Consider the following 23,847-nt stretch of genomic DNA (forward strand, 5'->3'; position numbering starts at 1 on the left):
CATCTCACATCCCATGGATTCTCCACTTGACTTGGGCTTAACAGAGTATGGTAGTATCTCTTCTTCTATTGCCGTTGGCTCTCAGGAGGTATGTTCAGGTCTGGCACAATGTTACTTCTGTTGTATTCTATTGGTCAAAGCAGTTGTAGGGCTCATTCAGATTAAAGGGGTTGGAGAAATAGGCTCTACCTTTTGATGGAGGAAGGCAAAGTCACCTTGCAGAAGAACATGTGTGATGGGAATTACTGCTATAGCCAATTTGGAAAATATAATCTGTCACAAACCATATAGGACCAGCTGAAGATATGAAGAGAAAAATACCTTTCCTCCTTCATTAAATAAATTTTCTTCACATAGCTTTATTATAACGTGCACATCATATAAGTGACCAAGTCATACTCCCTGCTTTCAAGGGGCAACATTCTAGCCAGAAGTGAGAAAAGTGGTTTGTCACTCAGGTTGTGTTGTGTAACAAAGCTCCCCAAAATTTGGTGGCTTAAAAACAGTTGTTTCTTTGGCTCATGGTTCTGTGAGTTGGTAATTTAGGCTGGGCTCTGGTTAGATGTCCATCTAGTTTCAGTCATGCTCACTTATGAGTTACTGGCCAGTTTTGATCAGGCAGATGACTTGGTGATCTTGGCTGGGCTTTCTCACTTGTTTGTGCGTTGGCTAGCTGTAGGCTATTCTACAATAACCCTGGCTGGAGCATCATGGTTCTCCACAAGATGATCTCTCATTCACTAAAAGGATATCCTTCACTTGTTTTCATAGCAGAAATAGAAGTCTAAGAGAACAAGAGAGGGTGTGTGAGTCTTTCCAGGCATAGATTTGGAACTGACACAAAGTCACTTCTGTTGAATTCTTTTGGCCAAAGCAAGTCACAAGGCCAGCCAAGATTCAAAAGGTCAGGAAGTAGACTCAAGTTTTGTTGGGAGAAGGTGCAAGGTCACACTGCAAAGGACAGGGATACAAAATGACCATTATTTTTGGTCACTATACAATCCATCTGTGTCAATGCAGTGTGGGAAGTGTGTTGAGTTATGGGGTGCAGAGAAAGGATATTTTATGATCCCGAGGCATCCGAAGGGCATGGAGAATGGAAATAGCATAAGAAGGGATCAGGAAAAACTTCACTTAGATGTGGATTCTGAAGATGGATGGCTTGAGCCTGCATGGAGGACAGAGGGGATGACTATTCCTTTAACAAAGTGGTCCTCCAGAGAAGTGTACAAAATATTCAAGATCTTTATCTCTTATTCCTGGTTAGGTGTCAGGGAACAATCAGGCAAGCTATGTGGCCATGCTGATATACCAGTTAAGAAAATCAGAACCAGCAGGGATCCTGGAGATCAATTCTCATAGACTTGAAGACTGGAAATGAGATAGGCTTGTCCCTGTGTATTAGTCTGCCAGGACTGCCACAACAAAATACCATAGACTGGGGAGCTTAAACAACAGAAATGTGTTTTCTCACAGTTCTGGAGGCTGAAAGCCCAAGATCAAAGTCTCAGGAGGTTTAGTTTCTTTTGGGGCCTCTCCATGGCTTGTAGTTGTTGCCTTTTTGCTATGTCCTCACAGTCTTTCCTCTGTGCTTGTCTATGTATTAATCACCTCTTTTTTATAAGGACACCAGTCAGATTGGATTAAGACCACCCTAAGTACCTCATTTTAATGAATCACCTCTCTAAAGGTCATATCTCCAAATACAATCACATCTGAGATAATGGGGGATTGAGACCTTATCATATGTATTTGGTGGGGGTGATCACAATTCACCTCACAAAACTATGGTCACATAATCAGAGGTGAATCTGGAAGTTCGGGCTTTTCTCCATGAAACATGTAGCCTCTTGGCTTTTAGCTGAAAATTGCTTCTCTTCTGCTTCCCAGATGACTGTTGTTCCTAAAAAGAACACTTGCATCTAATCATGTCCCTTGCCATGTATTCTGCCATCTTCTTCCTTGGGGATGCCGCCAAAGTCAATAAAAAGGCAGAGGAAACTCAAACAGAGCCCAGAGGTAACAGATGACCTGGTGCACAAACAAACTTGTTAGCTGTTGGCACATGTGAGGGATATTATCTTTAAATTAGTTGGGAAAATTAATATTACTTGCTTGCTTTGCTCACCCTTATCATCTGCTCTGAGAATCAGCAGGGACAGAGCCACCGTAGATAATATTTTTTAATTAAAAGGAAAATAACTTCTTGTGATTAATCTACTTCTTTGGGGACTTGATCCAGAATCTCATAAATGTAAAATGGAGGAATCTACCAGTTTCCTGACAGACTCCCTCCCCCTCAGCCAGCTCAGGAGTAGGGTAGGAGAGAACACTGTAAAAACAAGACAAACCTCAGCCTGGCCTGATGTAAGCCACAAGATCAGAAGCCAGTCTCCAAGAAGAAAATGGAATGTCAGCTGAGGCAGACTTCCTGGCAAGGAAGTCTTCTCCCATAATGTTCAAAAGAGCAGGTGTTGGTAGCAGAAAGTCTTAGGTAAATGTCATGGGTCTGCCACTTATTTGAGACCCTAGGAGAATGTCTGAAACTCAGTTTCCTCACCTTTAAAATGGGGCTAGATAAACATCTATCTCAAAGAGAACATTTATGCAAAAGAAGCGCTGAGCTCTGGAGCCAGATTGCCTGGTTTTGAATTTGGAAAACTTTAGATCACAACTTTCTTGTGATCTTAAGCCAGTCATTTAAACTCTCTGTGCTTCTGTTCCCTTTTGTGAAATAGGGATGATAAGAGGGCCTGTCTCACAGGGCTGCTGTGAGGACTAAATAAGTTTAAGCACATCAAGTATGGGGCATGGTGTAGTAAACACCAAATGAACATCTGCTCTTACAAAGCCAGTGTTAGCACACACAATGTCTTCTGTGGTTGTTACAAGTAAAAAGAATCTTAGTGATGAAATCAGTCTCCATTTTAAAGATGGAGAAATGGAGGTTTAGGAAGAAGAGACTATCCCAAATCATAGATCAAGTTATGGGCAAAGCTGGGTGCAGGATGCCAGTTTCAAACCCAGAGCCAGAAGTTTGTACAAGTGAGTGGTTTTGGAATTTCTGTATGCTTTATTCTTCTAACAATCTGGAAAGTCCACTTAGAGCAGCAGAGTTAGCCCCAGGCAGCATTGCAAGAGGACTGAGAGTTGATATAAGGTCTAAACATCCTTTTAGGAGACACGGAAAGGCATTCGTTAGTGGGGGAAATGACAATATCATCCACACTCAGTTGTCATTTTCTCAGGCAGACTCAGGAGCTAGCTCTGATCCTCCTCCAGATGTGCCCAACTTTGACCCATGAGGAACTTTTTCATATGCTACATTCTTATGACTAGGAAAACCCCTATATCCCTAAAAATGTTACTCATCTTTCAAGCTCCAGCCTAAGCTGTGAGTATCCCCAAGAGCCATCATCAATAATGACAAATCTGATCATGTTATGTGTCCTTTGCTCAAAATCCTTCAAAACACTGGTATTTTCATTTGGGATATTTTCAAAGCAGATTCTAAGACAAGGGTGTTAATTCAAATAGTTTATTGGGATGAACGTGAGACAGGGTAGGGAAAAAAGCCACAAAAGAGTGTCTTGAAGAATAGATTATCACTGTGGGCAGTTGGAGTTTAATCATTCTTGCACTTTGAAGAAACTTGTGTAATATGCCTCAGAACTGTCCCACCTAGGGTTGGTGAATCTGGGTGTTTGTTGACCATTTCCATTCCTTGTTTGTCAAGGGTTGCCCCTGGGTCCATTAATCCTCTGGCACATGAAAGCTGGATGTGGATTAAGCATGTTCCATGGTGTAAGACAAGGCCCTCAGGCAGCCTAGCAAAGAGAAACAGGCTTTCAGGGTGAGGTGAAACCAGCATGGATGGTGACTTTACCTGTAGTTGCAGGTGAACACAGTTGGCGCAAAGGCATGAGAGGCAGGGAAACCCCAGTGTCCTCCTGGCCTATGAGGACTTTCACTCAGCCCTCACCTCTTTCTACACAGACCCTGCCCCTTATTCACTATTCTCTGGCAGCATGCTCTTCATCAAAAATGCCAAATAAATCCCCATATCAGGTCTGTCTTTGTTTGCTAGGGCTGCTCTAACAAAGTACAACAGACTGGGGGGAAGGATGGGGTTCAACAACAGAAGTGTATCTTTTCACATTTCTGGATTCTAAGAGCCTGAGATCAAGGTGTCAATAGGGTTGTTTTCTTCTGAGGCCTCTCTCCTTGGGTTGCAGATGGGGTCTTCTCCCTGTGTCTTCACATAGCCTTCCCTTTGTATATATCTATATCTATGTCCTAATCTCCTCTTCTTATAGGGGCAATGGTCCTATTGGATTAAGGCTTACTCTAATGACTTTGTTTTAGCTTAATTATCTTTCTAAAGATCTTATCTTCAGATGCAGTCACATTCTAACATACTGGGGATTAGGACTTCAACATGCAAAATTTAGGGTGCTACAACTCAAGCCATAACAGGGTCATTGTAATTTATGATTCTTTTGCCTGGGACATTCATTCCTCATATATTTATATGCCTTGCCCCTCATTTTATTCTTGCATCTGCTCAGATACGCTTCATCAGAGGAAACTTGCTGATCATTGTTAAAATAGCAATTCTGGTTTCTTTTTCCCTTTCTTTCTCTCTCTCTCTTGCTTTGTTTTTTTCTTGATTGTTTTCATCATTGACCTTATAGACACACATACGCATTAACTGCTTTACTTCTGTCCTCCCTACTGTAAGGTAAGCTCCCAGAGGGCAAGGGTTTTGTGCATCTTATTTACTGACATATCCTAAGGGCTTCAAGCAATGCTTGTCTCTTACTGGGAGGTCAACATCTATTCTGTGAATGAATGAATGAATGAAGTGCATCTCATCCTCTGTGGCATCTTCCTCAACTTTGCTCCTCTGCACTTACTGTTCTGGAATTGATCAGTTTACAGTCAGTCCCATTCATGAATCCCTTGGAAGTTTGAAACCCCTTGTTTCCACTTTGAATCCCCAGAAACTAGTAGCTTGCCAGGCACTCAATACACATCCAGGAAACATGTGTGCATATAATTGTTAATATTCCAACAATACTGCTTATTATACCATGCTGTTATTTTATAAGGGCTCACATGAGAAATATTTTTCAGAATTTGTAGCAGGATAAAAAATGTAATTTTGTCCTAAGAGGAATTTACCTATCTCTATTTTTCCTATGAAGAGAACTATGTTAGATTTTCTTCTGTGTTCTATCTGCAGGGAATTGCAAAGCCAAATCTGACACATGATTAAGGTAATGTTATTAACACTTGTGGTTCAAATGTTTTCCTTCTCCATCTTTCTTTAGTCTTGAGTTTGTTTTTCTGTGTTTAGAATATATTTAGGATTTTCTCAATTTTTAAGTCACTCCCAATATATTTCAGAAAGAAGTAAGAAATGAATAAAATATATAAATTAAAAAATGGGACTACATCTGCTTAGCAGACTTTGAGTAGTCTGGTGATGGGGAGAAGGGAAGATGGGTGAGGGTGAGGTCTGGAGAGCTTTCAGAAAGAAATGGGGCAGGTTAAAAAGTGTGACTACGTCTGCTTAGCAGACTTTGAGTAGTAATGGTGATGGAGAGAAGGGAAGATGGGTGAGGGTGAGGTCTGGAGAGCTTTCAGAAAGAAATGGGGCAGGTCTTCTTGGGGCCCCTCTGTGTACTATAACATCCAGAGCTGAAGAACATGCAGAACATTACGGTGAGATATGGAGAAGGACATGCAGACACTGGGGAGATTTCTATCCATCAAATCACTCAGAATGTATACTCTGAAACATACTTGGAAATTGAACGCAAATTAAGGCCAGTCATACTGCTCAGAAATCAGAGCCTTTGGGCTTCCCTGGTGGCGCAGTGGTTGAGAGTCTGCCTGCCAATGCAGGGGACACGGGTTCGTGACCCAGTCCGGGAAGATCCCACATGTCGCGGAGCGGTTGGGCCCGTGAGCCATGGCCACTGGGCCTGCGCGTCCAGAGCCTGTGCTCCACAACAGGAGAGGCCACAGCAGTGAGAGGCCAGTGTACCGCAAAAAAAAAAAAAAAAAAAAAAATCAGAGCCTTTTGAAAAATAGGATTGAGTTTCAAGCTTCCCAGGGTTTTGTTATTATTATTGCCTAATACTGCATTTTTTTCCCCTTGGAGTCATGGAATTTTACTGCTAGATGGGGATCTATCCCAGAGATTCTGTACCTAGATTCCATGGGTAGCTGTGGGATTGATATACGGGCTTTATGAAATCTGTTCCCCAGTGATATTATGTGCAAAATGTGCACTTTTCTAGACTCTACAGTCTTCTCTGGATTCTCAAACAGCTCTGTGATACTGTACTTCTCCCCACCTCAACCTCCCTTTGATAAAAATATTGACTGGCACTGAGTATATTCCTTCTTGTTTAGAGGTGAGGAAGATGAAGCCCAGAGGAAGATAGTGACTTTCCCAAGGCCACAGCTTAAGCTGATGCCATAGCTGTGCCCTGAAAGCAGATCTAGCTCCTGGTTCCAAGACTAAGATTGTTACTATTAAAGTGCAATACTGCTTGTAAGTCAGAGAGCTGGTGCTTCTGTGATGAGGTGATTTTGCCCCTCTACATACGCCCAGATATCTGAGGTATCAGGGCTTTCCCTCAGCATCTAGATAGCTCAGAGGACCTCTGGACCCAGAGCAATCTTAGCTTGGGCTGCTATGACAAAAAAACTTAGACTGTGTGACTTATAAACAACAGATATTTATCTCTTATAGTTCTGGAAGCTGGAAGTCTGAGATCAGTGTGTCAGGACATTAAGACCCTGGAGAGAGCCCTCTTCTGGGTTGCAGACTACTGACTTCTTTTTGTATCCTCATGTGGTAGAGAGCTGAGAGAGTTCTCTAGTGGTCTCTTTTATAAGGGTGCTGATCCCATTCATGAGGGCTTTACTCTCATGTGCTAAACACCTACCAAAGTCCCAATTTCCTGACACCATCATATTGTGGGTTAGAATTTCAACATATGAATTTTGAAGGACACAGATACTCAGAATGGTCAATAGGAAGAAACTTCTTTGGGAATACCTTTGTTGCAGGTATTTGGGGACTTTTCTGCCTCCCAGAGAAGCAAACCTCATTTGCACAGGATGCTTGAGAAGCAAAATGCTTTCCCTTTCTAGTTTCAAAGTCCATATTTCCTGTATAAGAAAGTGGCCTTCCCAAGGAGGCAACAGAAAGCTAACCTATTGGCACCTGGGACGGTTGGGTTGCACTGGCTGAAAAAGGGTTGTGTCATGCTTTTACAGTCATGTTTTGGAGACAATCAACAGAGGCAAGTTTTCACAGTAAATTTATGTCTAAAAGAGACACTTCCCTTCTTACAGCTCACAGTTTCACAAAAAGGAAGAGAACAAGGTCTCTGTACAAGTTGCATTTGGGTGACCAATTTCCACTTTGTTTCTCAGGTGAAACCAAGCCAAGGATAAGGAAATAAGGATGATATTTAGTTGACAGACAGACTGAGGTAGAATCCATATTAACTGTCAGTGAAGCAAAGTGCAGGCAGAGAGAGTTATATGTCCTCTTCTGTCTTTTAAACATAATTCCATGGTTGGCAAAGACCAGAGATATTATTTGTGTTTAATTTATATGCTTACCTTGGGGAATGATAAACTCCCTTGATTTGCTCTTGAGATCTGATTTGTATTTGTGCCCCTGAGCCATCAGATATGGCAAATGAAGAAGGATTTGAAACTATTGTCAAGTTCCTTGTGAATCTTGGTTTGAAGACATTATGCCTTGTGTTTTGGAGCTGTTGGGATATTAAGCTTGGGACGTGGGAATTAGGAGCTCAATTCAGCATTGACTCAGCTTCTACTTTGTTTAAAGGACTCTCCTGAGCACAGGAGCTTTAAGGATGACTCACACTGCTTCTGTTCTGGAGAAGCTCATGATCTTGTGGGAAGGATGAACACACAGTACGGAAATACCATGCAATCTAGTGACTTCAGTGATAGAGACCTGCATAGGGAATTATGGCCAGAGAGGGGACCTAACCCAGTGTGGGAGGGACCAGGGAAGTCTTCCCTGAGAAATGATGCCAAACTGAGTCTAGAGGATGATAAGGAGGTAGGTAAAAGCCTTACAGGCAGAGGGAGCAAAGGAAGCACAGACACAGAGGTGAGAAACCATAGGGTAAAGGTAATAATTCTAAGGAATTTCATGCTATGGGAGGGCAGGGATGTGAGGCAGGAGAGGGAAGAAGTTGAGGACACAGTGAGGAGTAATGGTCTTCACCTCCTCCAGTAACATGGGGAAGTGAACATCATTAAGCTTGGGAATTATGTGGAAAGATTTGAGTTACAAATATTATTCTGTTTGATGGGTTGGAAGGGGAGAGACTGTAGACAAGGAGATCAGTTGAAATTCACTGAGGCCTGAAGGTCTTAATGAGAGTCAGATGTCACAAGAATGGAGGAAAAAGAAACACACTGACAGATATTTCTAGAGTAGCATCAGCCCATCTTGAGCTAAAAGAGAATTGTAGGAGTTATTTTCTGCTCCAAGATATAGGAAAAGGGAACTGAGGAAAATAGATAAAAAGCTTGATTCTCTAAAGCAACTCTAAACCCCTCTGTGTGAGTTACTTAAAAGGTTCCAAAGGGCTGTTCTCTTGGCATGATATTGCTGAGATAACTAGATGAACTGGCTGGTCCCTAGAAGAAGTGATTTTTTTTTCCCAAAAGTAAAGCAGAACCACAGAAAAGGCATACTCAAAAGGCCCTCCTACTGCAGAACCTTCTGAGAGATTAGGCCTGTAGGAACTTCTCCAGAGAGGCTTACAGACAGCAGGAAGGGGCCTATGGCTGCTTCCCAGGAAAAACTACCAAGAGGTGGTACAGAATGTCAAGGATGGATAGAATACACAATTGGGCGTACCCACCAACTGGACCAGTGTGCTGTCCATTCCAGGAGAGATAAGTGAATATCCTTTGCATTCAGTTCCACATCAATTTCTTCTTCCAAAAACCATATCCTGAGAATTACTTGGTGCCAGGCCCTAGGATAAGGGGTGCTTCAAAGACAAAAGACACAGAATCTGGCCTTAAGAAGCTGAGAATCTGTCTTGAATTTTATTTTTAATTTTTTTTTTATAGTAGTGTGTATGTGTCAGTCCCAATCTTCCATTTTATCCCTACCCCCCAAACTCCGGTAACCATAAGTTTATTTTCTACATCTATAACTGTACTTCTGTTTTGTAGATAAGTTCATTTGTAGCCTTTTTTAAGATTTCATATATAAACAATAATATCATACAATATTTGTCTTTCTCTGTCTGACTTACTTCACTCCATATGACAATCTCTAGGTCCATCCATGTTGCTGCAAATGACATTATTTTGTTCTTTTTTACGGCTGAGTAACATTCCATTGTATATATGCACCACATCTTCTTTATTCATCCCTCTGTTGATGAACATTTAGGTTGCTTCCATGTCCTGGCTATTGCAAATAGTGCTACAATGAACATTGGGATGCATGTGTCCTTTTGAATTATGGTTTTCTCTGGATATATATGCAGGAGTGGGATTGCTGGATCATATGGTAGCTCTATTTTTAGATTTTTAAGGAACCTCCATATTGTTCTCCATAGTGGCTGTACCAGTTTGCATTCCCACCATGCAACTCAATATCAAAAACGACAAACAACCCAATCAAAAAATGGGCAGAAGGTCTGCCTTGAATTTTAGCCTGGACTTCAAATTCTGGTAGAAGATGTATTTGTTAAGGTAATACTAGCTGTTATAACAACAACAACAAAACAGGTTATAGTGATTGCACATGATAAAGTTTACTTGTGACTCACAGATCAATCTAGTGTGGCTATCCCAGGCCAATGTGTAGCTTCCTGTGTAGTGACTAGAAGCACTGGGGTCCTCCCATCTTGTGGCTTCACCATCCTCTTCACCACATAATTGGAAGATAGAGAAAAAGTATGGGGAAGGCATAACACGTCTCCAGATCCTTGTCCTGGAAGTGACACATATCACTCCTGTTTGCATTTCATTGGTGAGAATTAGTCCAAGTGCCTAAGATGCAAGGGGAGGGGGGGTGCTGGTAAAAAGAGCTGTGCTGAGCTGCTGCTTTCCAGCAACAGCAGAGACTTCACGGTCATATGATGTAGACCTTTACAGAAAAAAGTTTGCCAACCACTGAACTAATGGAAGGTACATCATTGTGGAACAGCTTGGAATACTCTCACAAATCTTTGTTTTCTTTTCACTAAACTCTCACTCAACTTGATTTCTCACTTCCACAATTATCACTTTTTTTTTTTTTTTTTTTTTTTTTTTGTGGTATGCGGGCCTCTCACTGTTGTGGCCTCTCCCGTTGTGGAGCACAGGCTCCGGACACGCAGGCTCAGCGGCCATGGCTCACAGGCCCAGCCACTCCGCGGCATGTGGGATCTTCCTGGACCGGGGCACGAACCCGTGTCCCCTGCATCGGCAGGCGGACTCTCAACCACTGCGCCACCAGGGAAGCCCCACAATTATCATTTTTGAATAGCCTTCTTTGTTTCTTCCTCTTGCAGACTAGTCCAAGTCTCATAGACCTACATGTGTTTCTTTTATAATATAAATCACAGGTTATATAATTATTCATTTTCTTGGTGATTATTTAATCAAGATCTGTTTTCCCCACTAATATAGCCCTGATTATATGCCTGGCATTATTCTAAGCACTTTACACATATTAACTCATTTAATCCTCTCAATAACCCCAGTAGGTAGGTACAATTATTATCTCTGTTTTACTGATGCACACCTGACATTCCGGGAGGTTAAACATCCTGCCCAAGGTCATGAGAAATATCACTCAAGCATAGTCAGGAAATAAGTGATGAAGCCAGGATTTGAGCCTGAACAGTCTGGCTCTAAGACCAGCTCCTAGAATACTGCATGGCACAGGGTGAGTCTTAAACATATGCTTGTTGAGGGGATGAATGATATAGCACTATAAGTCAATGCTGTTCCAGAGAAATCAGCTAAGCACTGGGCTGATTATGTGGAGTGGATCAAAGGAAACAACACATACAACCTTCATCTTTTTAATTTGACTCAAGACCTTAGAATAATAAACAAGAGAGCAGATACCTTTTCTTTCCCATTGTCACTTGCTGCTATTAAGGACTGATCCTCCTGCCACTCCCCACTTGCCAACTGTGAGCTAAGATCATGCCTCCCCAGCTGTCCTTCTTGGGTTTCTGATCTGTGCATTTGCAGTCAGGTGGTCAAAGCAGTTCCCTTTTACCAAACCTCTTTTCTTCCCGCAGACTCAGTTAAGCTTCTGAAAGCAGCTAAGCCATTACCCAAACTGAACATGAACTCGAAACTTCAGGAGATTCACCCATCACTGAGCAGCAAGCCTCCCTGGGCTTCCAGCTGCAGCAATTTTGTGAAGTCAGCACAGTATTGCCCACAGGGGGCACCATATTTTATTTTTCAATCAAGCATGGTACCATCAGGTATTGCTTAAGTGGCTCAATATCAACACTTTTCCCCCCAAATAATTTATGAACTTCATGTGTGCGAAGTTTCCCTGTGTGAAAATTTGTCAGTTATCAGGATTTTCCAAAGCCCTGGTTTTCTTGTTCTGAATGACATCAGTAGTTTCTTCTAACTGTGATCTCTTGGGACCTGTTCTGCTGGAAGATTTTCAGTTTCTATCTATCTTTTAGCCATAAATCACTCTTATGACTCAAGATTAAAGCAGCCAGAATCAACCTTGGGCACACAGGACACAGATCAGGGTTGGGCGGGTTGTCTCATAGTGTCAGGTGTTTGGTTGATAGTATTCAGGTCTCCTCACTTGCAGGTTGGTGGTGCAATTCTGAGCTGCTTTCAGACCGAGCAGTCTGTGAAGTGCTGGCTACCTGGAGTCAGGTAATATTTCCTTTCAGGTTGCCACTCTGCTTGGTTTTTCAAAAGCGTGTTACTTCTAGCAGTAAGTTTCTTATTTTCACCATGAACTCTTAATTTGTAAATGAATCTGACTTTCATAGTGAGAATTTCTCATCTTCCAACACCCTAATGTTCATGAGACAGCAGCAGCAGGGACCTGGATTTTGACAGTTCACCTCCCTGGAGTCAAGATGGTTCAGGACCAACTTCTGAGTCCTATGCATCACATAAGACTGATTTCATTCGTCATCTATCACAGCTGGACAGACCCCGAACTGTGAGGTGCTTCCCATACATTGTGTGAATTTAATTTTTGGTAGGATAAGAGTGACGTGTAACATCCTCAAAAATGTAGCATGTGAAGGAGAAAGGCAACTTCCAGTTGCCATAGACTTCTTCTATCTATTTTTCAGAAGCATCTAAACTAGGATGGGGAGGCCGCATGGGGCAGCATCAGTGTCAGTCAGGAGGCAGAGGGACTGAGGAGATAATGTGGACAAGAACTTTTCTTGTGGTTTCTGTGGGAAGGATTGGGTAAGGCAGGGCAAACAGGCTTATGATTAGCTAATTTGAATAATCTCAGGGCACTCTGGGGGCATGAGGCTGCCCTTTGCTATCTGGGGGTTATTAGGGCAGGGAAGGAGTGACCTGGAGTGTAAGATCATGATAGAGGAGGTAGTTGGGTAATATGAATTCTGGATTGATCGGTTTGCTTATATGAAAGGAACGGTCCCATACAAGCTCTTTACTATCTCTAGGAATTGACTATCCTGGGAGGGGTGGACCCTCCAGTGTCAGCAAGGCCCCAAGATGTCAAAGCATCAAAAATATAGTCAATAAAAATACATGATTAATACAGAGAAGTGATTATTCATATTTTTCTCTCAAGGAAAATCTGGTTCTTAGAATTTAATTGGCTTGAAGAGGTTCAGATAGTGAGAAAGAGGGAAAAAACGTGGAATTCAGACTGGCAGACTTTCCAATCTGCTATCAGCAACAGTTGTTCTCTTTGTTTATATCAAAAGTACTTCTCATCCATGAACTATTCTACTCAAGACACTCTTTAGTAGCAAGAGAGAGAAACCAGACTTGAATTAGCTGAAACAAATAAGGCCATTTATTGACCTCTGTGGTGGGAAGGGCAGGGTTGTGGGTGTAGAAGACTATAATAAGAGCTCTCTCATTTTTCACCTTTACTTCTCTCTGCATCTGGCTTCAATCTTTCTTCTTGCAGACTGCCTTTTTCCATAAGGCTGGACTCAAAACTTCTAGAAGTTTCTTACATCTTCTGCACTTGAGTGGAAAGAGCCCCTTCCCTACCATGGAAGGACTGTGATTGGCCTGACTTGTGGCTACTCCATGGATGAATTCTTTTTACCCAGAAGTGGGGTACTATCATTACCCCATCTTGGGTCATGTGCTCATTTGGACATGGAAGGGGGAAGAGAAGGAATATCAGTCATCAGAATAAGTAAGGGGGTGGTGGTCAGACTAAAATATGAAAACTGAACTCCACTCCCCAGTGAAATCCTGAGAAACCAGCTGAAGAAGGATATAGAGATTTAGCTGCTTTTTTTCCTAAAGGATCATAGAGTCACCTAAAATCCAAGTTAGGCTAAACTTTAGAAATTTATCACATTCAATCACTAATCTTTCCGAGGAGAAATCTGAAGTTTGGGGTGGAGGGGCTGGGGATCCACCTATGGTCAAGTGCTTGTAAAACAAGTGAGAAGCAAAACTAAGGGTAAACTTGTAACTTCTGGGTGACATGTTCATCATCTTTACCATCACACACTTGGGGAAATTTATCTTTTTCTTAAATACTTTAGAGGTTTGTGTGAATTTGTTATACTTGACTCTAAATGAGAAAAAGGTCAAAGAAGGGGAGTTATAAAAGAGAAAATTCAGCTGAATGTATGGGAAAAAAATCTAGGCATTAGAGCTGTACAAAGATGAAACAGGTCAGCAGGCCATTGATTAAAATTTAGTGAGCACAGTTTTGGGGAAGTGTTGAGTCCTCTCTCACTGTGAGGATTCAAGGAAAGCATCACCTCTTGTGGTAAAACCAGGAAAGTTTCCCTAGCATCATCTCAGTAGGTGGCTGGGAGAGATTTGAGAATCATAGAATCTTAGTGCATCTGAGTAGAAGTTTGGAATAGCGGCCAGCTCATGGTACAGGAACTTGACCATCCTCTGCTTTCCTGTTCCTCTAGGCAGCCTCCCATGATGATCTTACTCATTCTCGGGATTTATAAAACCTTGTGACAATTCTCAATTATTACATCTACTCCATTGGATTAGTATAGAATACTCCGGAGGGTCAGGAGGGATGTCTTCCTGAAGACCTCTCACTGTCCAAATCGAACTTCATTCAAGACTATTCTTGACCAAGGGTGGCAGACATTAAGAAGTTAGTAAATATTCATTATTGAATATTCCTATTATCAGCTGGCCTTTCTTTGGTCATCAGGTGATGGAACATGACTATTTCATAAAGAGACACTGTGATATAATGAAAAAGCATGGGCTTTGGAATCAGTCAAAATGCATTTAAAGTCTTCACTCAAACACATATCTCAGAGATATTGTGGGTTCAGTTCCAGACCACTGCAATAAAGTGAATATTTCAATAAAGTGAGTCACACAATTTTTTTTTTGTTTCCCAGTGCATATAAAGGTTATGTTTACACTATACTGTAGTCTATTGAGTCTGCAATAGGATTATGCCTAAAAACACCAATGTACATACCTTAATTAATTAAAAATACTTGGGGCTTCCCTGGTGGCACAGTGGTTGAGACTCCATCTGCCGATGCAGGGGACACAGGTTTGTGCCCGGGTCCGGGAAGATCCCACATGCCACAGAGCAGCTAGGCCTGTGAGCCATGGCCACTGAGCCTGCGCGTCCGCAGCCTGTGCTCTGCAAAGGGAGAGGCCACAACAGTGAAAGGCCCGCGTACCGCAAAAAAACAAAAAACAAACAAACAAACAAAACACTTAATTAATTAATTAATTAATTATTAATTATAAATACTTCATTGCTGAAAAAAGCCAGAACAATTACAGTAAGTAACACCAAAGATCACTGATCACAGATCACCATAACAAATATAATAATAATGAAACAGTTTGAAATATTGCAAAAATTACCAAAATGGAAATTACCAAAATTACAAAGTCAAGAAGTGAACAAATGCCATTGGAAAAATGGTGCTGATAGACTTGCTTGATGACGGGTTGCCACAAACCTTTAATTTGTGAAAAATGCAATATCTACAGTAAAACGACGCTCAGCAGAACAAAGTATGCCTGCACTAACTCAATGGCCCAAGGAAAACAGCTTAACTTTATCAAGCCTCTGCTTTTTCATCTGTATGATGGAGTGATTAGATATGTCTCAGAAGGGTGCTTTGAGGATTTAGCAAGATGGTATGGAATGCCCCCATCCTAGAACTGGACCTCTGGAGTTAGTGCCCTTTCACCAGACCTAATTGTTGAATAGCTCTTATTCCTATAAATATATATTTTTTTGTCTTGTTGAATAGTATATGTTTACTTAACTTACACTTCTACCAATGCATCCTGGACACAACACTTATTATTTCCCACAATGCAGTAGAGCTGATATTTCTGCCTCAAGCTCCCATATAGATCTTTCACGTCAGTGGGGTGTAACAACTAGCATTTGACGATGCCCAGAAATTATCAGGGAAACCATTTTACTTTGTATTTCTAGTGGTAACAGGTACTTAATAAATACAAAGGAGTGTTATATTCTGTTACAGAGATGAATACCGGTCCGTGGTACAAATGAATATCTTCTATATTGCATTTCTCCAATTTGAGAATAGCAATGCAGTGTATCATAAAAAGATCAATCATTTTGTCATTATGATCTTTGGCTCCAAACCAGCTTATTGGATTCCCTTAGTTTCAAGTAACAATAAAATAAGTTGCCTATTATATTGAAAGGGAAAATATCATGTTTGAGACAGGATTGAGATTTTATGGCTGATATAAAAATGAGCCCATTGAAAATACAGATTTCTTATCAACAGGCTGGTGAATTATATGTGAATAAGTTCTATTCCTCCTCCTTATACTGAGGCCTGATACAGTGCCATTTAGGGTTTGATCTTTGAGAATGAAGGCTCAGTATTTTAATTCAGATATTTCTTGCATTTTTAGAGTGAAATAGAATGAAAAAGATCATCTATTCTAGCATCCCTGATTTACAGATAGAGAAACTGAAGCCCAACTTTACACCTTGAAACAACTTCTGCCTACAAGTCATCAAGACCTAGAATTTCCCCCCTAACTTGATCCAACAGTGATAGTTATAGACTCATGAAGTTTTAAAGCTAGTTTGCAGTTTGGTGATTATCTGATCATACTTATTTCACAGCTGAAGAAACAGAGAGGTAAATGATTCTTCAAGGTCATGTGAAAATTTACTTGCAGCTTTGGGGGCAAGAGTCTGCTAGTCTAGGACTTTTCTAGATTATCTCATTTCCTCCCACTGTGTGCTATACACTGTGCTGTGGAATATGGAGAAATGCAGTAGAGAAATAAAACATTGTTCTTCTCCTGGAAGAAGCCCCAATCTTAAGAGACAAGATGTCTTAGAAGACAAGGTTGTCTCCAACCACAGAAAAACTAAGAGAGATAATGAAGTCCTGTGCTCTTTCCTCCCTCTGTTCCCCATTTAGACACTGTCTTCAGTGCCCTCTGAGACCCCTTCTCTCACCCCAGCTCCAGCCTTTATCTCAAAGAATTGCTGTTGTTCACTTAACAATTTATCATTTGTTTTCATATCCTTATCACTTGGCAAGTCAGTGCTTCACCTATAAACCTTAGGATTTTTCAACCCATGAACTTCAGGATTTGAAGCTGCTAAAAATACAGTAATGTCAAAAATTCCAAACACTTTGAGGGTAAAGAAATGAAGAAACATCTTATACCACCTGATATGTTCTAAAACGTCCCTCTCACCCTACCCTGTCCTTTCCTTCTCTCTTAAATTTGTGATGACATTTTAATTAGTCTATAAATATCAAACATATATAATAAGCCTGGGAACCTTTAAAATTTGTAGAATGGAGACTCATTTTTACTCAGATGGAACTTCCAGCTTGTATGATTCATTTTTGGGAGTCATACACAAGAGCGGCTGGAGAAGAGAATCTTATAAGAAAATGATGAGTGAAGTCCTTCTTTTCAGAGAAAAAGAAGAGTTGTGGATGAGGTTAGGGAGAGCCTGCCCTTTCACTTCCCCTATGAGTGACCGCAGAGGGGCGAGTCCATTGTCAGTGACATTGGTGGGAATCTGCCTTCGCTGGAGGTAACAGGAGCCATTAGGTCAAATCCCAGCACCATCTCGACCTTGTTTGGACAAACCATCAGTACTGGTCTTGATCACTTGTTAGTAAGACCTGCCTACATTAGCAATACCCAAGGCTGCAGGAATAGAAACAGCAGGAAAAAGAGCTGTCAACTGGGAGAATCAGAAAGGGATGGCCCTTGGCACTCAGAGCTGCAGCAGGAAACCAATAAGACCATCAAAAAGAGTATCCAGTGTCTAATAGAGGAAGGCAGAGAACAGGTGGGAAGGGGCCGCAGCAACAGTCCCAGTGATTTTGCTGCAGGGTTTGAGAAGGGACTCCTAGTGGAATGTATGTTTGTTACCCTTGTGATTGTCCCCCATTCCCCCAACCATCTCCCCAAGCTTATGTGTCCAGCACACTCAAGAATTATGGAGGAGAGGAAAGGAGGCAGGAAAGAAGATGAGACAGAAGGAAGGGTAAATAATTAAGTGGAACCTCCTATCTACAGATCGCTGTGACTGGTTGAAATAAAAACCGCAAAAACAAAGAGTGTCACACAGCTCTTTGTTCTAGGCTTTATGCTGGACACAGAGGCCACAGACCCAGTGGCACAAAGATGCATGAATCTCTGAGCACCTTTTTCTTAGCTTGAATGTCATATTATAATGGTCCATTACCCATTTTTCAAAAGAGACTGAGTTCCTCTAAGGCACTACTCTGCCGTTTGCCTCTTTGTGTCTGCAATGCCTAGTTGAGTCCTGTTGCAGTAGAATGACTGCATAACTTCCTGTGCAAATGGAGACACTCTTGAGAGTGAAATGGGTGTATTAATAATTATGCCTGGAAAATAGACCTAAACTGGGACTGCAAAATGAAGAAATGTTGATCAGTCAATATATTTTCAAAGAATGAATGAAACTTGGGCCAGTTATTTGAGCTTAAGGCAAACCTTAAAACACTACCAAACGTAAAATAGATAGCTAGTGAGAAGCAGCCGCATAGCACAGGGAGATCAGCTCGGTGCTCTGTGACCACCTAGAGGGGTGGGATAGGGAGGGTGGGAGGGAGGGAGATGCAAGAGGTAAGAGATGTGGTAACATATGTATATGTATAACTGATTCACTTTGTTATAAAGCAGAAACTGACACACCATTGTAAAGCAGTTATACTCCAATAAAGATGTTAAACCCCCCCCCCCCAAAAAAAAAAACAGTTGCCAAGCTAGCTGGTTAGCAGTTGACAGCTGAGGGCATTTTGACTCTTTAATTCTGTGCCAGTTGGGACACCTTTTCACTGTGCATTATTGGATTGTGACTGTGCAGATATGCAAAGACAGATGTGTGCGAGAATAGTCACTCCATAGCCATCTAGAGAGTGACAAAACCTCCTCTCCAAATCAGGAGGAGCATAATAAAAGGATCTGTTGGTGGGGATCTTTCTTGGCATCCTGGAGCCTTCAGGGGTGGATGTCTATACTGACCTCACATCAGAATAAAAAAAAAAGAAAGAAGAAGAAAAGGAAGCAAGACAAGGAAAGTGAGAGGGGATGAATATCCCTGCTGGAGACAATGACTAGTTTAAGCAGTGCAGGAAAAAAAAATAGTTATTTTTTTTTGTGCCAGTTCCTTTTGCACGACTTCAGAACATTCTATGACAGCCCAGCAGGCAACTTGGCGCTGTCATAAGAGACCTGGGAGAGAAAGGGAGTGCAGTAAGAAATGGGACCAAATATCACTGCTGAGGGCCTGGAGGTACATTCTGGAATTTTCTAACCCAGAGGTAAAGAGGGAGATAAGAAAAAAACTTCAAAAGAGGGTAACTTTCTCCCCCCATCTTCACCCATTTTCACTGAAGGCAAAAAAGAAACGAGTGAATGTTCATCTTTTGCTAGGATTCTTCTTATGTAAAAGAGTCAAGTCAGAAAAAACAAAAAAAATTTTCAGAGTCTGGTCATGGGGGGATCATCTCAGTGTAAAATGAAGGTGCCCATTGATGACAGAAAACCTCACTCTTTCTAGTGCAGGTTTGGCCCTTTCTCCAAGCTTTTCTTTTCTAACAACAGAACTAAGAGCCTGTAGTCCCTGTGATCGCCTGTCTGTGCCTTCAGTATTTCAAACAGCAACTGTGAAGCAGACCTGTGAGAGTTTCAAAGATAGAGGCCCCTCATTCATGGCCAGTCAAAAGAAAAAGGGTGGGGGGAGGTTTCTACCCTTGAAAGCAGCTGTGCCGGGCTCTGACTCAGGGGCTGGACATCCAAGGGTGAGGTCAGAGGATTACAGCTTTGTTTCTCTCAGGAGGACAGTGCTTTGCATCTGCAGAGAGTAGAGGTGGCCGCGTCTTGTTCTCAAGTCCTTTTCCCTTGGTTGCCTTCCCTTCTCCTCTTTATTTGGTTAAATGTTTGGTGTTATAGCCTTTTGAGGACCAGCACACATGCTTCTCTTTCCTCCCTCCCATGCTGTTCACAGGGTGCATGGTGTATATAGCTTTGCATTGCTAGGCAACTCTACTGTAGGGTGTGTGTGTGCATGTGTGTTATGTGAGTGTGTTATACATGTGGTACATGGGCATGCATGTATCTGTGGATGGTGCATGCATAATGTATATGCACATGTGTATCATATGTATGTATATGTGGTGAGTGATTATGTGTGCTGTGTACGTGGTGTGCTTTAAGTATATTGTGTATATATGTGATATGCACGCAGTGTATTCTGTATATGTGTTTCATGTGTGTTGTGTGTTTATGTGCATTATGGTGTGTGTTTTGTGTGTGAACGTGTGATATATATGCATGCATCCGTGTGTGTCATACATGTTGTCTGTAGTGTGTTGCAAGTGTTAAATATGCATTGAAAGTTTTATGCATGTCACATATTTTATGTATGTTGTGTATGATGTCCATGTTATATTTGTTGTATAAGTGTACATGTGTGAGTTTTATGTGTGTTGTAGTGTGTGCTCCGTGTGTACATGTGTATCATCAGGATTGTGGAATCCCTTTCTCATGTTAATTTCTTGTGCAGGGTATGCTCTATAGTTTATCTTTGTTTCTCTTCAACTTTGGGGGCTTGATGGGACCACTTTTCTCCAGATATCCCTGAGCAGTGAAGAAGATGACAGAGCTCCTGAGTTAATGAATGAATTTACCATTCCTCGGTAAATAACGGCTAGCTTTCTGTTAGTTTATCAGCTATTCCACATGCCTGAACCTCTTCCTGGAGCCATCATTCTCTCCCAGTTATCACTCATGGGTCTTCACTTTCACATGGAGTTGTCATCTGTCACTCTCTCTGAATCTTCCTCAATTCCCATTCATCCGTTAAACTGTAGGGACATATCCCTCCCTCACCAACATGATGCCATTAAAATGGACTCCCTGTGGTTAACAAAGAATCAACTGTCAAATTTATTGGGCACAGCAATCCTTGTCTTACAAAAATTAAACAACTGCATTGTTGAACATTTCCTCCTTTTTGAAATTCTCTCCTCTTCTGAATTCTGCAACAGCATATTATCATGATATTCCCCCTGCTTCCCCAGCTGCTCCTTAATCTCCATCTCACCCTCTTCTTCAGCCCATTTTTAAAACGTTAGTTCCCAGTGTTCCATCGTGGTCTCTACATATTAGTCTATTCATTTTCCCTGGCTGATCACATTTACACAATCAACCTCAATTGTCTCCTCATGGATGAGCCACAAGTGTCCAAGCACAGCCAAGACCCCTTCTGGGTGCAGACGTGAAGTTCTACCTCTTGCTAGACAGTGCCACTCACGTGTACCAGGAAGTACCTCCCAAAGGATCTGCTCAGAGCCTACCTCTCCCCTTCCTCTTATGTCTGTCACTGGCACCATTGTACATACGACCACCTGGCCAGAAACTGGAGATAATTCTTCACCTTCTCTTAGGGGAGGGTAATATTCTCTTTGGAGGGTTGTTGCAGGAATAAAAGGAGGTAAGCAATGAAAATAAATTTAATAAACACCTGGCTTTCATTAGGTAACCAGAAAACCTGTCTTTCATTTGTCTTAAAAAAGTACTGTGAAAGTTCATAGAGTCAGAGATTATTTTCAGATGGGAGTTTTCATATGCCTTTAATAAAAATTTAAATAAAATTATAATATTTAAATAACAAAAGAGCAAGGACTATCTGACCAGCATTATATGGGTAATAAGACACTTTTACAACTTCGTCTCTCTAGATGTTCAGAAATCTATGGGGTTGAAGGACAGGGATTATTTTCTTAACTTTGTAGACAAGGAAATTTTGCTTCTAGTGGATTCAATGATTTCCTCTAAATCACCTGGCTTATTAGTAACAGGACTTGGATTTCAAACTAGTCCTCCCAAATTCTGTGTTCTGTTTGCCACTTGTGACCTGACAAAGACAAGATAGACAAGATAGGTTGTGTTACATTGTCCAACTGGCCAGATTGACAGGGGACCAGCCACTTATGAGCCCAGAGCAGGGCCAGTGGCTGAGTTGGGAGGGTCTAATCACCATAAGGGTCCTTGGTGAGGTTGAAGTTTATGACAACTTTTAAGAAATGGACATACCTTTGGGAAGAAGAGTGAAGGCAGTATGTGAGTGGGTGGTGTGATACACAGAAAAGGACAGATGAAGGAATAGCCTCAGGAATGTGTATCTGCCAGACAGATTATGTTGATTATTTTGCCAATCTCTGAGTGATCATGCATGGGAGAGTGGCTAGAATGTGATCTAGGTGTCAGAACAACTCAACACAACTTGCTACACACACATTTTAGAGTTTGTAAAGTAAAATCATATGTATGATCTGATGTGGGCCTTGCAAATCACTCTCTGACATTTAAATCATTATTAGTATTATTATTCCCCTTTTACAGGTCAAGAAACTATGAGGTTCAGAGTAGAGAATTTCTTATTGGTCATGTTCCAAGGTCAACTAGCAGAAAGACAATGGACATAAATCTAGGACTGTAGACCAGAAATCTTTTAAACTTGTTTACAATGCTACATCTGGTGTTTGTCCTTGTTCTCTCATCTTGGGGGAGAACCTGAACTTAAGTGTCTTTCATAAATGTAGATAATGACCATGCTACCTAACCATGGCCTTGCTTGTGAAATCCATATTAACAATATACATGGAAGATGGTTGAAAAATCCAATATACAGAACTAAAGAGTTTTGGCATGAGTTTCCATTTCTGCTGCCTTTCTGGTCCATGACTTTCAGCCTTATCTCGTGGAGGCAACTTTTTCCTCTACTGGTCAAATGCATGAGCTTAGCCTGCTTCAGCCATCAGCACAATGTGTCCTTGATTCCTGCACAGGAGGCTCTGGCTAATTCCTGCGCTGTTGTCAGATCAGAAATGTCGGAATGTCAGTGGGGGAAGTCAGATCTCAAGGGCCAAGCTCTTCTTTTTACAGGGGAGGGCACACAGGTTTGCAGTGGTGAAATGTAACAGGCCCAAGGTCACACAGATGGTTAATGGAAAAGCCATTTCTAATAAACCATCTGTGTTTTTCTTTTCTAGACTTTAGCCTCGCCTTAGGACTTTTCTTTCCACATCAGTGTATTTAAACAAAGAAAAAAAAAGGATACTCAGACCCCTTGTTTTAAACTCTCAACTTTCTGTCCTGTGGTCCAGGTCCAGGTTCAGATGGGGCATGGCAGGGAGGGAACACTGGCTAATCATATCACCTCTTGAGAGAGTATGTTAGCCAACAAGTGTTTTTGGTTTTGTTATTATCAGCACTTTGGTAAGTGTAACATGCTTCTGGTTTCTTCTATAAAAGGAGAAAAATAGAAAGAGAAAAAAGAGAAAAGAGGTGAAAGAAATACTGATGACATAAAGGTATAGGTGGAAGTGATAATAACAATAATATCTAACATTTGTTGAATGCTTAGTGTGTGCCTAGGTGTGTGCTTCACAACATCCTAGTTCATCCTTGTGAAACCTCTGAGACAATTATTATTATTATCCTTAGAAAAAGGCTTAGCCTGAGTGAGGTTATGTGTGACTTCGAGTAGCATGACAAGGCATTAAAAGAGAAAGGTGGAATTTGAACCTGGGCCATTAGATTCCAGAGATTTTGTGCCCATGCATTATACTATACTGAGGCAGGAAACAGAGAAGCATTCCTGTTGAGATGCCAGGATTTCCAGATAATCAAGACATCAGTGATGTTAGTGTCTGTTAGGGGTAGAGGTACCCACAGAAGATGGTAGAAGGTGACACAGAGTCCTCAGTAATTTGTTCATTCTCTCATTCAACAGGAACTATCCTATTGGTTAGAGATTTTAAGTAAGTGAGATGCAGCTCCCACCTGTAGTTGAACTTTCTTGATCTGTGGCTCTTTGTTAGTTGTGGCAGGCAGAATACTAAGATGACCTTAATGCCCCTCACTCTTGTTTAGTCTCCTCCCCTTTGAGTATGGGTAGAACCTCTAAGTATGAAGAATGTGAGGTTAGAGAGAGAGGAGAATTGACACTGACTACTCTTAAGATTCTTGGCTATGAAAAGATGGGAAGAAAGAGTGATGGCAGGGACAGAGGACGCCAGATGCAGAATGTGTTTAGAGATACAGAAG

This window comes from Pseudorca crassidens, chromosome 4 (assembly GCF_039906515.1).
Source record: "Pseudorca crassidens isolate mPseCra1 chromosome 4, mPseCra1.hap1, whole genome shotgun sequence".
NCBI classification, from domain to species: Eukaryota; Metazoa; Chordata; class Mammalia; order Artiodactyla; family Delphinidae; genus Pseudorca; species Pseudorca crassidens.